At 48.3% G+C, this 16,503-nt stretch overlaps 1 protein-coding gene across 1 annotated transcript in view; it reads left to right on the forward strand.

Moving 5' to 3' along the window:
• Positions 1 to 16,503, forward strand: part of TOX2 (TOX high mobility group box family member 2) — a 152,105-nt gene that overhangs the window by 89,365 nt on the left and 46,237 nt on the right. The gene's annotated exons all lie outside the window — the stretch shown is intronic.

Below are 16,503 nucleotides of genomic sequence, written 5' to 3' on the forward strand. Positions count from 1 at the left end.
TCTCTGTCCCTGCCATCCAAAGCCCTCTGTGCTCCCAGGGAGGAGGTGGCTGGGCAGGGCAGGGTGTTGGTGATGTGCTGTTGCCCTGAGGGCTGGGATGGGATGGGGTGTGTTGGCAGAGAGCGCGGTCACCTGCTCATGGTGGCAGTTTCATGCTTGGTTTGTGTCCTCCTGAGCCTCATTAACCACTCAGGGTCAGGGCAAAGGGCTTCTCCCCCCTGTGTGGAACACCCTCCTGTGGCCTTTTACCCAGCCTGGAAATGAAACTGGAGATCATTTTAGTAAGGAGGTGATATAAAAGAGGGTCTTTATTTGAAGGCCTTCAGAGGCAATTGTGGAAAGATGTCCACAAAAGCCCACTCAGCCCATGGGGGTGAATATATTTTTATAGCTTTTAGGAAATTAACATAATTAATGAAAAGCACCAATTAGGAGGACAAGTGGTGAGGCAATTCCCCCCCAGGTCAAGCCTCTTCTCTGGAGCCACACTCTTGGCCCTGGCTGTACCCTGTCCATGAAATGGATCTCCAGGAGTTGTTCTCAGCCTTGGTTCCCAGGAAGAACCAAGGTAGCACTGGGGCCTTGTACCCCCAGGGCTTGGAGCTCTGGAAGTTGTTTTGTTTTTCAGCCTAGGGAAAGGCCAGGGAAAATTACTGGGAAAAGCAGTCACTAACACAATAGCTGACAGAGCTACATATAGATGTGTGAAGGATACAGAGAGCATATAAAAGAAAAAAAAGGCAAAAATAAAACCGCATCAGCCCCTGAACCAAGCGAAGTGCAGGTGCCTCATCCCCATGGCCAGGGGTGACCAGACAAAGCCCCAGGGCCCTGTGTCCTTTCTCTGTCCCCCTGTCCCAGTGCCAGGGTGGCCCCGGCAGGAGGAGCAGGATGCTCCCTGCAGGGAGAGCTCCCCTGTTGATGTCAGGGGGAACAGGATCCTCACTCCCAGACTCCAGGTGCCTCCCGGCTCACTCCTGGGAAGGGGATACCTCGCAGAGTTTCAAATGACTCGTGCAGGGACACACAAGGCAGGGATAATGAAGTAAAGTGCAGCTCTGGGAGGAAACTCCAGGGCTAATTAGAGCTTACGATGCTTCTGCATCAGCAGCACCGAGGAGGGGCTGTGACTTGATTTTGAAAGTGATAATGAATTAATACTGCTGCTGTTTAATTTTTCTCTTTAGCAGCTTTAGCCCCGTGGTTGGTTTTTGACATTGTTTCTCTCTAAGATCATTGATTTTGAATGACACTGATATCAAACAGAGTTAATTTTACTTAAAGAGCATGGCTGGGAGCCTGGCCATGCCTAGCTGGGGAACGCTCGGTGTTGATTGCTTCAATAGATAAGGGTCTGAAAGGTAGTGATATTTAAATATTTAAATGGGATATTATCTCTTAGTCTAGGAAAATCCCAAGGCTTTGTGAAGTCCTGATGAGTCTCTGAGTTTCATTGTTAGTGTGTTTAAGAGAAATATCATGTTCTGCCCATCAATATTGAACAGAGGCATATTTCTATGGAATTAAATATTACTTAGGGCTCAGTGTTACCTTTTAGGTTCTTAGGTGATTAAAACATTCATTTCTTAGACAGAAAAGAGTCAATTTCAGATGAAATATTTTTCCCTGGTTTAATTTAAAGCACAGCCCCTCTGCCTGACCCCTATTTTCATAACACAATAATTTTATCCCGTGTTGATTGTCTCATTTTTGAGAGGTGATATTGCACTTATAAATCACTTTCTAAAATACCTGAAGAAAAAAAGAAAAGGGGGATTTATTAAGCAGCTTCTCTGTGTCTGAAATAATTTATTTTGGAGTAGTCCTTGGGAAATGTTCTCTTTCTTACTTTATGGTACTGTTTTACAAATGCAGCGTGGTGACGATAAATCAGGGCCCAGCCAGAGAAGATAAGAAGGGGACTTAGTGGGCTGTAAAAGTAGAATAGAGAGATTAAGATTTGTTTGCCCCTTACCATGAAAATAAAAAAAAGTCCAGTGAACCCTGAATTTGCCAGCTGAGCGTGAACTGAAACTGTTCAGTTTTGGAAACCCTTGGAGCATCCTCAGAGGTGCTGGCAGCAAAGGGATCAGGGAGGGAGCTGTGCTGCAGTTTTAGGTCAGAATTAAATCCTGCCTTACCCTCCCATCACAGCCTTTTTTTCCACTGAGGAGTCACATTTTCCATCCCTTTTGGTGGGGAATCAGGTGTCCCTTTCCTGCAGCACCAGCCCAGGATGGCAGCGTTGGTCCCTGAGCACACCCACAGCTCCTGGGAGTGCTGAGGGGAGCAGCACGTGCACATGAGGGCACAGAAGAACCCTGAAGAGAAAGGACATTTAAACTCATCTGGTTAATATCTAATAGCACCTTCCAGGGCCTAAAGGGGCTCCAGGAGAGCTGGAGAGGGACTGGAGACAAGGGATGAAGGGACAGGACACAGGGAACAGCTTCCCATTGCCAGAGGGCAGGGATGGATGGGAGAAATTCTTCCTTGTGAGGGTGCTGAGGCCCTGGCACAGGGTGCCCAGAGCAGCTGTGGCTGTCCCTGGATCCCTGGCAGTGCCCAAGGCCAGGCTGGACAGGGCTTGGAGCAGCCTGGGACAGTGGAAGGTGTCCCTGCCCATGACAGAAGTAGATGATCTTTAAGGTCCCTCCCAACCCAAAGCATTCTGGGGCTTGTTTGCCAACACCTCCAGAAAGAGAGGGATTATTTCACCCAGGTAGTGATGGGAGGCCAGTCTGGGAGTGAGCCTTGCCTGCACAGGGCTCTGAGGAGGTGGCTCAGCGTGCAGAGGTTTGGGTTTGTTCCAGGACCAGCGTTGCTCGTGCAACTGCTGGAGCTGGAGCCTCTCTCCTCCCTGCTGCTCTTTGCTGTAGCTCACACAGGTTTTTGCATACACAGCTATTTCCTGCCTTGGTTGCTATGTCTGTGTTTGAATACAATGAGAAACAACAAGCAACTCATGGTAAAATGTTTAGACATTGGTCAGACTTTTGCTCTAAAAATGTAACTTGAGCCTTAGGATTTTTTTGAAGTCGAAGAGAAAAATGATGAACAAATCTCTAACTGCTGATAAGACATGAACCAGGACTCACTGAGAGACATAGGATTGGTATTTTTTCCTGAGAGCTCAGAAGTAAATAAAGAAAATCCAGCTGCAGGTTCTGTCCCCTGTGTGTGTCTCTTGTCCTGGGATGTCCTGGCATTACCCTCAGACTGCATTGAACCTCCCAGTGCCTCCCCAGGGACACCCCCTTGTGCAGGTGATAACTCAGAGCTGAAGCAGCACAGGCATTGCCATGGCAGGACAGGGGCTGGGGAGTGGAGGTGGATTTGCTGTGTGCCAGCCCCTGCTCCCGGCTCCAGCTCACCCGTGGGCTGTTGGATGGAGACCCTCGTTTGGGCAAAGCTGCTGTGCCCTGATGGGGAAACCCCAAATCCAGCATCACCTCTGTTTGCTCATGCCTTCAGCAGCCCCATCCACAGCACCCTCACACCACCACTCCCACACTTGGATCTGCACCAGCTCCACCTTTTCATGGCATGCCTCTTTACTGCTGTTTTTGTCTTAATTTCCCCCTTTTTCCCCCCAACCCATGAGTTTTTAGAAGTTCAGGGAGTTTTCAATCCCTGAGTGGGGTGCAGGGAGCTGCAGAGCAGGGAAGCAGGGGGGGCTGGACAAGAGTAGGCAAAGAGATGGCTCAGGATGTGATGTGTGAGGAGGGCTGGGGAGGGGGCAGAGCTGGCTCGTTTGGGGAAGGTTTGTTATTTTTTGTGCTGATGACAAGAAACAAACAGAAAATTCTTACTGCAGTGGATTTTTGTTTTCTAGTGATATCTCTTTTCCTGTGAAAAAAAAAGGAAGGGAAAAGAAGGGAGAAAGGAGGAATGTCAGAAGGGGAAGAAACTTGGAAAGATGTGACTGTCATTGAGAAATGGGAGTAATTAGGGAAAAGTAATCAAAGAGGAAAACCCCCTGTTTTCCTTGGGAAGAGAATAACTTTGCTCACTGTGAACATCGGAGCAGCCGCAGCTGAGCCTCCCAGGGATCCACAGGGAGTCCTGCTGGGCTGGGATCTCACTGGGGCTGGGATCTCACTGGGACTGGGATGTCACTGGGACTGGGATGTCACTGGGGCTGGGATCTCACTGGGGCTGGGATCTCACTGGGGCTGGGCTTTGGGGATGTGGGGAAAGCAGGCCAGGGGGCAGAGATGTGCTCTGGGTCAGTGGGGAGGTGGGTGCCTGCTGGGTTAAGGAGCTGCTGGAAATAAATGAGATTTCAGGGTGGATTTGGCAGAACATTTTTGACAGAAACAAAGGGCAGTCAAGGTCAGAGCCCAGGAATCTCCAATGCAGCACTAAAGTATTTCCATAAATATTGGATAGCAGCCAAGAGGGCTGGGGGTGCCTCTGTTTGTCAGGTGGGACAGTGCTGGGGTTTTTTCCTTCTGCCCACTGGGGTGACTTTTTTGTGCTCACAGCAAGCTGGTGCAAGGACAGAAAAGCTTCAGCCACAGCCTGAAAGGTTTTGTTTCAGTTTGTTGAGTGGAACAGAATTATCTGAAAAATATTTGAAATCCACTGAGGCAAAAAGAACATCCGTGGTGTAAAATGTCACACTTCCAGTGAGCTGTGGACCCCGCACAGGTAGAGGTGAGAGAGTAAAGTGGTAAATGGGGGTGCATTGTAGATGAAAGGTGAGTGCCACCCTGAAATTCCAGAAGTTTTCAGCTGACTTGGAATATCTGCTTCCCAACACAACGGGCCTGGGTGTGGAACAGAGAGGAGAGCAGTAAAACAAACCAGCAGCAAGCCAGCTGTCTGTGTGCCACGTGAGAAATGGAAAGGAAAGGAGCCCTTTCCCAGAGCTGGGATGTGCACCCTGGGGTGCTGGAGAGCTCCAAGGACAAGCCTGGTGCTCCCCAGGCTTCAAGTGAGGCTGTCCTGCAGGAAGATTGCAAAGCCAGAACCCAGACTGCTCCAAAAGCCACCCAGCCTGGCCTGGGACACTTCCAGGGATGGGGCAGCCACTGCTGCTCCTGGCAGGTTTTACCACCCTCATGGTAAAAAACTCATTATGTCAATTAAATACTGTCACAAAAGCCAAGCAAGCTGTGCCAGTCTTTCCTCCAGGCCCCAGGAAATCCATGATCCCAGCAGGCAGAGCAGTTTACGTGCTGTGGGCAGATACTTCCAATACATCAATATTTCAATAATTTTGAATCACTGCCTGTTAAAATAAGTTATTTAAAATAATCCATATCCCAGCACAGTGCACAGGCAGCATTGCCCTTCAAAGCAAGACCACGCTCTTCAGAAGAGCCTTTATAAATAAACAAACCAACAAGAGCATTGCTGGGGTCACCAGCAGTAGAAACTTCCCTGAGTTCCCCTTGTTTCAGTCCTGGATAAGTTTTCACTGGCAATTTTGTGTTGGGAGCTTTGAGGTTTTGACTAATTCGGCTTGCTGCTTATTAATGGTTCAGTATTTAAAAACTAAACTCCCAAACATGAGGTGGAAAATGGTAATAACACAACCCTACATGAAGGGTTCTTTGTATTAAGCAGAGCCCTGTTTGCAATTCCCTGCTAGTGTTTTTCTCAGAGGCAATAAATGAAAGAAATATGTCTTTTTAAATTTTATAAAACTCAGAAAAATGGTTTTAAACAGCTTTTCTTCACCTTCTATAATTATTTATTTTCAAACAGTCCTTCAGGGTAATGTTCCGTTTTCTTATTTCACACTCCTTTTTCTCATAAATGAACCATCACTTCAATAAATCATTATGAAAACAGAGACTAACACAAACCCTGAAAGGTTGAAAGATTTATGTAACACATTTATGTTTTCCATTTTCTCATTCTGGTACTCCACTGCTAAAGCTAAGCTAATAAAAGCTGCTATTAATATTTCTTGTTGCCTGGCAACCACAGAGAGGGAGTAATAGCTTTAGCTAGAAAAATAGATGACCGATAAGGAAAAATTCAATTCTTTTATTATCTCAAGGGAAAATGGGCTTTTACTGGAACATTATGATGTACGAGTGTGAAGTTGAATACAAAGGATATTTTTTCAGTTGTTTTTCTATTTTTAATGAACATTATTTTACCTTCACAAACTCGTTTAAGGCATTTGCCCCACCTACTTGCGAGCTTAATTTAGCAACACCCACACACGCTGCTGGCTGTAAGGATCTGTTGGCATTCTCACTTGGAAGCCCCTTCCCTTCACACCTCCCCCCTTAGCTGGAGGGCTTGGTCATAAAATTTCGCTTCAGGGCGGAACCTGGGAGACAAGATCCCCAATCAAAGAGCAAATTGTTCTTGTGCGTGTTCAAACTTGCTTCCTCAGAGGACGAGGCTTGTGTGGAGAGGTGTTTTCTGAAGTTTCAGGTGTGGTGGCTGGGCTGTGTGTGCTCAGGGGGCACTGCTGGTGCTGGGGGTGCAGAGCTGCTGCCTGTGGGCAGAATGTGCATGGATCCCTTGGGGAATTCCCAGGCTGGGCATGAACAGATCAAAAACAGCCCTGGGAGAGGGATGTGGGGGTGCTGGTGAGTGAGAGCTGGGCATGTGTGTGTGCCCAGAGATGCCCCAAGCCCTGCGCAGCAGGACAGGGAGGATTCTGCCCCTCTGCCCTGCTCAGGTGAGACCCCACCTACAGAGCTGCCCCAGCCCTGGGGCCAGCACAGGAGGGACCTGGAGCTGCTGGAGAGAGCCCAGAGGAGGCCACAGAGGACCTGGCTCTGCGAGGGCTCAGAGAACAGCAGAGCTTGTGAGGGCTGGGCTGTGCACAAGAGCAGTGAACCTGAGGAACATGCATGGTTGTGTGGTCAGTTCACCCATGGGTATCCCGTTTCTGAGATATGAGTAACTAGGGTGTCATGATACACTTTTCACACAAGGGAACTGTTGTGACAGCTGAGAAGCAAAGCAGATGTGGGCTTTGCCTGGTAATGAAATAATTCCTCTCTGAGCAGGGGAAAGGAAGAAGACAAGGTGTCACTTGAACAGGTAGAGGGTGACTGTCACCTGCCAGGGTGAGAATCTCCCATGGCAATCTGCCTTTTTTCCTGAAAAACCCTCATAGGCACCTCCCTGCAGGAGAATTCCTCCCCAGCAGGAGATCCCTTCCAACCCAAACCATTCCAGGAGTCTGTCCCAGAGCAAGGGGGTGCAGGAGAGCCTTCAGGTGTGCTCTTACCCACAGCACCACCTCGCACCTGCAGGAAGGGCCCGGCACAGTGAACCAACGTGTGTGAAAGTTTGGCTGCAGAATTGTCTCTGCTGCCTTTGCCTTTTTGGGTTTAAGGCTGCAAACTGGGTCCTTATCTCCCATACTCATCTCTTGACCAGAAGCCAGCAGGTCCCATCCCAAGGTTTACCTGCTGCTCTCAATGAGCCAGCAGCTCTTCTTCACTGTTTGCATCTCCCCTTTTAACTATTCCATGAAAATTCATCCTCCTAAACTGTCCTCTCCTTGAGCTGGTCACACTCTCTCCCTGATAAGCCAATACCTTCAGGACAGCTCCAGTAGGGAAAGTCTCCTCAGCCATACAATCCGTGGGGAGGGCACAGTCCCTTTTCCATAAAGGAAAACATCTTTCCACTGCCACTAAGCGCTGGTGACACAATTTGCTTTGCTTTTGAAATAAAAGGGCAAGGAGCCCTGCTCCTTTTTGATGCCTTTATTAAGAATTCAGCTCTGGGTGGGGCCCACGGGGTCGTGCACACCGCTGCTGCTCCCTTTGGCAACGTGCAGGAGGAGGTGGCAGCTTTGCTGCACAGCAGAGCTGGGGCTGTGGCCCTCACGGGTGTGCCTGGGAAGTTCTGTTGAGCTCATTGTCTGGGGTGGTCCTGCAGATGGAGAGCTTTTAGGTCACAGTGACATGGTGGAGCTGCTTTGGTTGGCGGTCCCATCTTCTCTGCTGCTACACCAGTCTGGGGGTGCTACTTCTAGTCTCAGATTTTGCATTGGCTCCTTGTCTCAAGGGGGGTTTTGTCTGTAAGTAGTACCCAGTGTCCCAGTGTCCCTTTGTTTGCATATTGTGCACCATTTTGGGGAGCAGCAGAGGCTATACCCAATGGAAAAAGGGTACAGGTAAGGGACTGTTGGTTAGGGTAATTAACAATATGGGTGATTAACAGTCTATGCATTCATCTTGGTGATCAACATTTGACATGGTAACATTTAACAATTAGCAGAACATGGCAACAATCAATTAACTTATAAACTTGTTCATAACACTTTCACAGCATTTTGAGGCAGCCCCACCACACTTAAGCCTGGGCTTAAGCAAGCTGGCGTGGCGCTCTAAGGAGCGCGGTTTGCGCGAGGCCGGGCGGGAGGCAGCGGCTCGCTGCGTGAGTATCAGCAGTGTAATTAAAATATCAATTACGCCGTGCTGACAGTGCGCCACGGAGCCGCCTCTCGTGTGTGCACTAAACTTAATCACTCCAAAGCCTCCTCACCAGGCCCGACACAGCCGTGGTGCCACGCACGGCACGGGCCCGGCGCTCGCTGCAGCGCGGCCGAGCTGTTGCCTTGTGAAACGGTGCCGTGCTCCAGAGCTGGTATCATGTTCTGGAAATTATCTTTTAATGTACAATTTGTATTGCTGAGAAATGTCACTTACTTCGCAGAACGTCTCGCCGGCATAAAACCTAAGATTTATTCCTGTCATTTTTTTGTCTCCTCTGCCATGTTGATAATAAGAAGTCTGCTTTATGTGCGTAATGCCGGTGTCAGTTTTGAAATTCGGGGTTTCATAAAAGACAGTGGTATAAATAAAACATGATATAAATTAAAAATATAGTGGAAAATAAAATCTCGGAATTACGGGAGCAGATGAGATGAATGCAGCATGAAAGAGGTTTTCAGAACAATATCAAATAACTCCAATAAATACGTTCAGGGAATGGGATGGATCTTTTTTAAGACCTGATTCTGATCTCAGATGTGTTTGTCTTTAGTGCACAGACACGCAGGTGGATGCCTGTTCTTAGCCCAGTTTTAACCCTTTAGATTAAGGCCACATCCACCTTTGGGGTGAAATTTTTTTCTCTTTCTTAGCAAAAAATCCCACTTCAGCAATTTTCCTGGGTGAGGTTAAAAATCCATTTTGCCCCCATCAAAAAATCCTGCAAATAAAAACATGCAACATGCTTTGCAAAATGAACTAGAGATTTGGAAAATAATTTCTCTGGAGTCTGGGATATGGCTTTGGGGAAAGTGTGGCCCGGCATGGCCAATTCCCCATTTCCTGGTGGAGGATTTGTCAGCTCAGCCCCAGGAGCTGGGGTTGGTACCTGGGTGGGCTTTTCCCCAGCTGCTTGGGCTCTGGTGTGCTGTGGGACCATCTCTGCCATCTTCTTCCTCCCTATCATAATTTGTAAAAACACAGGAAATTATGTCAAAAGTAGGCATGAGGAAAGATTAAAAATTGCATAGATATATAATGGTCAGGAAGTGTTGGGATTGCCCTTGTTCACGCTGACTAATCTGGGGCATTGTGAAATGTCTTGCCTTTAGTTGCAGCATGAGATAAATGATGCCAGATCATCTCTGCCTAAAGATTGGTTATCTTTGATGCAGCAGTTTTAGGTGTGCTTGAACCTCAGGGATCCCAATCCCTTTGGGAACAGCAGGTAAAGTGAACAATTACATGTTTCCAGGGTCTCTCTGCTTACCAGGACATGGGTTTTAGCAGCAGCCAGGGCTCTGTGTGTGAGCCAGAACCGCAAAAGGTTCATGTGAGAGCTGCAGGCAGGATCTTCCTCCTTCCTTGAGGTGTTGCATGGGGCTTGGAGCAACCTGGTCTAGTGGAAAGTTCCCTGACCATGGCAGGAGAGTGGAACGAGATGAGCGTTAATGTCCTTTCCAACTCAAACCATTCTGTGATTCCTTTCTCTCTTGCTGAGTGTACTCAGCCCTCTCTCAGCTGATTAACCAGAAGCTGCTTCACCCTCCCTAAAATGCTGCCTTTGTTCCTAATTTTGTACATGTGATCCAACAGCACAGGTCATCTGAGGACTTGTTTTTGTTTGGGTCACACTCAGGAAAACAGAGGCATTTCCAGGCAGGAATAATCCCCAAGGCACATGTCCTTGCTCCTTCTCCTGCATCCCATTCCTGCTCCCTGGCTGTGCCAACAAAGCTGAGTTCCATTGCCACCTCTGGACTGACAGCAGGGGCATAATGCAAGGAAGGTGGTTCTGCCAAGGAGATGGAGCTCCCTGCATCCTCCTGGAGCTTGCACCATCTGCCCACCTTGTTTGCTGCCCCTTTCGCCCCATGCTTCTCCCCTCTTTTCTCATTTCCATGGGAATAATGAGATGTGGTGGCTGTGGGCCTGTGCCAGTGCAAAGAGCCTCCAAAAGACAAGTGAGGGGTTTTAACTTGCATCATAACCTCTGCCACACCATCAAGTGTTCCTGTTCCCAAGTGTGTTCACACCCCACATCCTAACGTGACATAAAGGCTTCTTTGAAGTGCATCAGGCACCTGTAAACAGAACAATTTTTTGCCACTTTTTAACCGGCATCGCCTCTGATACAAGAAAAACCACAGCAGTGTGTCCAGCAATACTTTGCCATCCATCTTGTGCATTTTGATCAATGTTCCAGCCCATCTTTAATTGCCCTTATCCCTTAGATCAATCATACTTATCTCGTAGCTGTCACTGGCCTCCCCTTTGCATCCTACCAGGCTGCATTAACCTGCTCCAGCAATCCCTCACTGCCCCGGACAAGGAGGGGCCGTGGAACTTTGAGGTTCATTCCCAATCACGCACGTGCTTTGCTGTCCATTGCTTTTCCAGAAGTTTCAGCCCCAAATGGCCTTGCAGTGTCTGGTGTTGGTTCCATTCCCCTCCCGCCCGGGGCAGGAGAGCACAAAAGGATGGAAATTTCCACGGCTTTTGTTTCAGCTGCAGAAGTTATGATGACTGTTCACTGCTGTAGGTGTGTGCACGTTGAGTGAGGCTCTTTGTGTCATTTCAATGGGAGCCGTTTTTAGAGGCAAATAACAGAAAGTGCTTACAATAAAAATAATGGGCTGTAACAGGCTTTGTTATGCAATGAGAAGATCAAAGAGCCACATCAGCTACTCGGCTGAGCGCTGGAGTGACAGGAGGAATGGTCCCTAATTGGTAGGTAAGATTTCCTCAGCTGGTAAATAGAAATGGTAATCCCAGCCCTTTCTGAGGAGTTTTCCCCTGCCAGTGGCCTCGGTGGGGTTTGCTGTGAGTGTGAGTGATGGTGCAGAGCAAGGGAGAACACAAACAGCAATCCCGAGGCAGGTTTCCCTTTCTTCGACAAACACTCCCAATTCCTACCTGTGTTTTGGGTGTGAATCTGGGAAGGTCCAGCTGCCAAATTCGAACCCCATCCCAGAAGACTGAAAGCTCTGAATGTGGGAAGCACACCCTGGGAAAAGCCCCGGCAGCCCCTGCTTCTGAGTGGTACAGGCTGAACCACTTCACATCCCCGTAGCCCCGAGAAATCAAAGTTACCATTTAAATGAAGAGTGCTACTTGAGTCCTGCCTCTGTGAAGAGGTGTGGGATGCAATGTCAAGAGAAATTATAATGATTGCTACAGATGCAGCTTGTCACAGAAAGAGAAAAATGTTTCTGCATCTGATGCATGGCAGCGAGCCAGTTGGTAATGTTATACGTCCGAGTGTTCCACTCGGGCTGGAAAGCATTCCTTAATGCTCTGCCTGGCTGCTCCATTTGTCTCCCAGCTCTGCAGAATCCCATTAGGAACCTTCCTCTCACACCGTGGAAGTGGTTTGGTCTCTGCTGAGGGCGAGGAGGGCGCCGGGATTGCTGCAATCCCTCACTGCCCACGGGGATCACCGGCGTTGTGCTTCTCACTTATCCCTGCTGTGAGGGCATCCCTCGTCTGGGATCCAGGGCTCCTGGAACCCGCAGCAGGCAGCTGTGGGATACCAGGGTGTTCCTGTAAGGAGTGGGATCTGCTCCCATTACCCAGGGCTGGCCCCATGTCTATTTGTCCGAAGCCTGGGTATGGATTTGCAGTTAAGGAGCCCAAAGGTGGGTGTGTGGCAGCCAACACGGGCAGCCCTGTCCCACCAGGGTTTGATAATAAATCCTCCTTTTTAATCCCTGCGAAGTTCTAAGTTAGCTCAGGCCTTCTCAGGCTCTGGAGGAATATATCATAGACAGGAAAAAGGACCCAAAAGAGGTTCTAACCCTTAGCTGCAGTAAGATGTTTATTCCAGGTGGTCTCCAGAGGGAAAGAGGGCATGCACAGGGGAACAGGGTCTTTTCTCAGCTCTTGTCAGGGAGGGACAAATTGGGACACAGCCAATGGGGTCAAAAAGGGAAGGAAGGGTCTAACTACATGGCACAAGCTCTAGGGGTCCCTGAGGGGGGAGAGACCATTCCCACAGGGAATGTAACAAGGGCTGTGTTGGACATGGCTCCCCCATGGATACCTGGCTGGTCCCTGTGGGAACGGGCAGCAGGGCAAGTGGAGCTGATGGAAGTGGAAGTAGCAAACTGGGAGTCTCGGAATTTCCCTTCTAACATCCCCCAATTAGGGTTTTTTTCTTCTGATAGTCCAGGGCTTGAAAGGATGAACGGAACTTGCAGCTTTAGTTATTAGAGGTGGTTTTTTTCAGTTTCTTATCTACAGGTCTGCACATCGCTTGCCGCAAGTTTAACACGCTGAAGAAACACCTCTGGCAAGCCCCTCCCAGACAGAAAATTCAAGGTCTTTTAAAGGTCTCTAGTCCAATCAACTCTTAAAACTTACTATATTTACAATTTTGTGCCAATAATCACTACTTACTCTAGACATGCAATTTCTGCCTCAAACCCATTCCACCAATGTCTCTGTGCCACCATCACAGCAGAAGATGGAGTTGAAGAAAAAGAAGAAGAAGATGAAACACCATCCAAAATTCTCCATCTTGCTCTCATCAACTTCTATTCTAAAACCCCAAAACTACACATTTTCACCCTGTTACAAACTAAACTGCTATTCATTTCAGATCTTTGTTGTTCGTGGTTCATCTCTGAGTGTTTTAAGTTTTTCCCATGGACCAAGGTCAAAGGCAGCGCCTTCCTGGGGTCCCAGCAAGGTCTCGGACCCCCAGGGCAGCCTGAGGGGTTCTCCACGTGCCCTGGACTCCAACATGGGAGGAACATTCCTTCTCCTTGTGCTCCTCCTGAGGCAGAGGTGGATGGAATCAGGGCAGTTTGAGGTGTTGCCATAGAAAAAGGGACTAGCAAAGTGTCAGGGTGTGGCTGCCCTGAACCAGGACGTTTTCTGTACAGGAGAAGTGGGTTTTGCCAAACTCTTCTATTCTTGATGTTATTTGCAAACACTGGAAAAAGCAGTGCTTAAAGACTTGTGCACCTCATGATTTGTGGGGGTCTCTCAAGGTTTTGTCGTTACCCTGGATGCTCTGTTGTTTATGCTTTTGTATTAATGATGCTGAATGTCGGCAGTGAGGAATAAAACTGGAGGGTGACACAAAGAAATTGGACATATTTGGGACAGGAGAAAGGGAATTCACAGAGATTTAAGCATAGGAGGGAAATGGACTGCAAGATTGCAAAGGCAGTTTGTTCAGCATTGATAAATGTGAAATTAATGTGTGTTGAGGAGAAAAATATTCACTGTTCACAAAGCTTGCAGTGCTCTGGATTGACTGCCAGAAAGCACCTCAAAGAACCTTGTGCAGGGATAAGGGGTTAGAGGACAGGAGAAACTCATGGATGAGGGTGGTTTGGAGAGTTGTACACTCTGCTGTGTTGGTCATCCCATCTCAGGCAAGAGGGAGGAAAAAAAGAGGCTCAAAGGATAGAAACAGAAATTATTATGGGTATGGAAAGAGTCTCTGCAATGGCAGATGTTCAGTTTAAGAGAGAGGTACATAAAATAAATGAAAGTACAAAAGTGCATGGAATACACAAGTGAGAGCAGCTACATCAGGAAACCTCGTGGGAATTGAGGTTGGAATTTCAGAGCAATATAAGGGAATACTTTTGTCCACACAGGCAAGGATAAACTCTGCGATTTGCTGAGAGTGAGGGTGAAAATGAAAATGTCAAAAAGATATTTTTAAAATGCTTATGGGTCTACCAAAAAGATGGGGAGTTGCTGTAGTAGATGTTCAAAGTGTGTTGGTGGAGAGGTGGAGGTAGCTGTTACATGCAGTAAACCCAGAGCTGATTTCTGGCTGGAATTGATCTGAAGCTGGGAGCACCAGGTCCCATCTCCCCTGGATTGTGTCTCATTCCAGGGAAGTGTGCTGGAATGGGACCATCTCTGCTTTGGGCTCCTGGGAGCACTTTACATGTACTGGTTTTGCTGCAGAATTGTTAAAAAACAGTGACTGAATCAACTCTGACTCCACTGTTACACAGAAAGGCACACAATGTGTCATTTCCCTATGCATCCAAACCCTGGATCCTGTTTTCCTTGACAGGGTAGGGCTGAAGATTGGGGCACATTCCCAAGTTAAACTTCATAATATTAATGACTCCTTATTACTCAGAACATTTTTAATATATCTCATGAACATCACCTTGTGTGACATAGAGAGAAGGTCTGTCCCAGTACCTTTTTTCCAATTCCTACTGCTTGGGGCAGAGCAGCCTTTCCAAAGCACCTCTTTGAAGGTGGGCCTGGCTTGCACGTGCAGGACTGGCCTCTGGGAGAGCCCAGCTCTAGTTGTTAGCACAGGTTTTGTGTTCTTGGTGCCAAACATCCATCTGCCACTGCCAACCCACCTGCTCCACCACAGAAGGTTTCTGCCCAGTGCTAGAGACAATCCTGCACACAGCTCCAAGTTTCACGCTGCTTGGGCTTTTTCATGGCACGTTTCCAGTTCTAAATCAGTTCTCTGTGTCTGTCCTAGAGACTCTCAGATGATTGCAGCCTGTGTTTTTAGCAGCAGTCTACTGCAGACTGTTGGCCATCTGGTTGGCATTAATCTGGGGGAGGAAGAGGCACGTTTACCTGCAGGAAAATCACTTCCCTTGCAAAACGAGTCCTGTCAACTTTCATGTTCCTGTTGAGCTGAACCCAGAACATCCAGATCTGGTGAGAGAAAAAAATGGGATAGCTGGGGCACAGTCCCTGCCCAGATGTCTCCTGCACAACCCAGAGCTGAGATTTGGAACTGAAGTTGAGCTTTTGCTGTGATTCCCTTGCCGTGGCACCACGATGGGGTGGAAGGTACCTGGCCCCTCACCCAGCACGGTGAGGCAGGGACAGGTCACTGCTCAGCCTCCACAGCCAGCTGAGGTCAGCTTGGTTGGTAGTGTTGGCTGATTCTCTCTTTTGAGGAATCTGTTCCTTTTTAAGCTCATGTCTCATGGTGGCACAGGGTGGGATTCTTGGGGCTGTTCTGTGCAGTGCCAGGGGTTGGCTTCAGTGACCCTTGTGGTTCCCTCCCAGCTCAGGAGATTCTGTGATAGGATTTGTGAGACCTCAGCCTCAGTCCCCTTACAACTGCCCCATAAGAAAATACATCTGGGGTTGTCTTTCCTCTGACAGAGCTGAGGGTACAAATCCCTGTATGGGAAGTGGCAGGTAAAAGGTCCAGAAAAAAACCAACTTGTAGAGATCAGAGCTTCTGTGGGCATTGAGCAAATATTTGCTGGTGACAGAACTGTCTTCATGGCCCGAGAAGTTACTCCAGGGCTCTCTTGGGTGTCTTAGATCTGGAAGTAAAGAAGAAGGTTAATTTTAAGGCCTCCACACTGCAGGCTGAAGGATAGAAAGACTTATACTTGTGGGTCTTCCTATTGCCTCCATCCCTTCAGCTCACTGAGAGCACCCAGTGTTTTTGGCTCAGCTTTTTCCTCCTCAGGGGGTTCATTTCTTCTTCATCAGAAGAATTTCACCCCCCTCATGGAGGCCAGAAGATGCCCTACAGCATCTACAGAGAATCTGAGAGTTGTGCTAAGAATTAAACCCAAACAGCAGAGGCCAAGACAGGGAAAAAAGGGGTTAAATCTTTCCACCAAAGCAAATATTGAATTGGTGGAGTCCTGGTTGTGCCAGGAATCCTTACAACCTATTCCAAGAACATCACAAGGCGGATTAGACACCCCTGGCGTACGGCTGATTTTGAAAGCCCTTCTTTTATAATGGAGTATATTTAGTTCTGCCATGGCCATGCTGGTTTGCAAGGCAGAAATGCAGCTCCTGGAGTGCTGCAAGCCCGAGTTCAGCACGGAGTGTTGTGCCCTGGTGAGGAGCCTGTCCCGATGCCGGCTGGAGGAGCAGTTCCACTGCTGATTCCCAGGATGTGTGCGTGGCTGAGCAGCATGAGGTGAACATCTCCCCTGCTCACCCCGTGGCTCCTCGTTTCACAGTCAGGATCTGTAACATTAGGCTGCCTGTGGAAGGGCTCCCGTGTGGAATTCTGCCAGCTAGAGCAGCAAGTGGGACTTCTTTTAAACTTGTTTTTTCTCTGGCTTCTCACAGTCGCAGAGCATTGATGAAATGAGACCTG

Source organism: Prinia subflava, chromosome 8 (assembly GCF_021018805.1).
Source record: "Prinia subflava isolate CZ2003 ecotype Zambia chromosome 8, Cam_Psub_1.2, whole genome shotgun sequence".
Classification (NCBI taxonomy): domain Eukaryota; kingdom Metazoa; phylum Chordata; class Aves; order Passeriformes; family Cisticolidae; genus Prinia; species Prinia subflava.